Below are 1,900 nucleotides of genomic sequence, written 5' to 3'. Positions count from 1 at the left end.
AAAGAGTATTGAGAGCAGATGAAGAACTGTAGTTCTGTTTTCCAGCTTTTTAGAAGAACTTGGATTGAGCTATTTAACTTGAACCTCCCAGGAGTCAAATGTGCTGGGATAACTATTGTCTCAGCTCACGGAGTGTCTCTAGCACCAATGACGGTGCAGGAGAGGTTAGAGTTCAAAGCTAGATGTTTCACAAACATGACTAAATTGGACCACAGCATGTCACTTTTTAAATAAAAGATTAGGGGGAAAAATTCTGATATGTAGGCAATTCTCCCAGAGTTCCCATTGGCTTTGCTTCTACCTTTATGGATGGAGGGGAATAAAAAACTAAACAAATACAAAACAAAAAAACCCCTCTTATTCTGCTAGGTGAACCTGATAGAAGAATCTGGTTTTGTCTCCTACATTAGTAACCTTTTGTGTGCTTCTAAGTTTGTTTTGAAGTGCAGATACATAGAAAAGTGGATTTGGGTGTAACTCTTTGGCAATCCATGGAAGATCAGGTGTGCTTCATGAAGAATTCACTCTTGTGTGCTGCTAACAAAGCTTTCTTTAATTGGGTTATTGCTAATGTAGATGATGTCACTCTTACTTTCATTAGTGTGGGGTAGGTCTGCTGTTCCCTGTCCCACACTTGCTGGCCAATGACTGGAGGCTGGTCATGACATTTCATCCATGGGACTTCTCTGGGTCTTGGGTATTGCTGGTTGTGATGTTACAAAGGGCAGCAGATAATTTGTCTGCAGCTACAGTCCTATACATCTTGTTAGCAACAATACTCTTTTGTGCAGAGCAATCCCTGTGAGTCACTGCTATAATGATAGTCCTGCCTGGGCTATTGAAGCTACGGGAGTTCCTGCATCCAGCTCAGACTGTGGTCTTGGTCACTGATGTAGCAACAGGCTTTGCAGATTTTACCTGTCACAAAGGAGACTAGCTTGCAAAAATCACACTGCCCTCAAATGATTAACTATGACCTTCATACTTTGGCCTGTAGCACTTTAGCTGTTTTTCTTTAACTCCAAAAAAGCTGCAGCATGTACTAAGCCTTATTTTAGGTGTCTCTAAAGAGGCCGAACTGGATCTGTGGTCTGTTCCCAGCCCTGCCTGCTCCTGTACTGAAGGGTGAGGGTGCAGGTGGCACCCAGGACCTCTGGAAGCAGCTGGGGGCAGTGCCAAAGTGAGAACAGGGCCACCACAGGTTCTACAGCTGCCCTGGGACCAGAGTCTGGTATTGCCACACTTTCCTTGTAATACTGGAGTCTTTACTCTTCTGGGCGAAAAAGCAACCAAACAGGGCATTTATGCGCCTGCAGTGAAGCCTCCTGTGTCCTTTGCTTTGTTGGCAAACCTCTACCCTTGACCTAAAACCATCATTTAGGAAAAATCATGATTTTCTGTGTGGAAAAACGAGGTTCACTCTCCTGTGAGAATTTAAAGGGTTTAATATAAAGACAATAAGAGACACATAAAATAAAGAGGTAATGGCTGGGTGCCTTGGTGCTCTGCCAAGAGCACACCTGATGCTTGAGGTGAGTCCTTTTTATACCATTGTTGGGGTTTTAGTTTAGTCCTAGTTTTTTCCTGTTAAAGGAATTTGTTCCCATATGCATGTTGCTAGGGGACAAATGGCTGTACTTAAGAAAGACAAAAAGCTGCCCATTGGGGCTGGGGTTGGCCTGGCTCCTCCTTTGTTTCAGCTGGGTGTGGGGTCAGTTCGCTCTGGGCATTTGGAGAGAGAAGCTGCAGAGAAAGGAGCTGCTGGTGCTTCTTCTTCGGCCGTTTTTCTTTTCTGCTGGAAAGAACGCCGGGATCCCAAAGCTGTTTTCCCTGCCCTGCTGGAGGCTGGGCGGTGGCCACCCTGCCCTGCTGCTGCTTCGAGCCTCCGCTAACCGGTGGC

The sequence above is a fragment of the Corvus brachyrhynchos genome, unplaced genomic scaffold (assembly GCF_000691975.1).
Source record: "Corvus brachyrhynchos isolate BGI_N302 unplaced genomic scaffold, ASM69197v1 scaffold407, whole genome shotgun sequence".
NCBI classification, from domain to species: domain Eukaryota; kingdom Metazoa; phylum Chordata; class Aves; order Passeriformes; family Corvidae; genus Corvus; species Corvus brachyrhynchos.
This window is presented reverse-complemented; position numbering follows the sequence as displayed.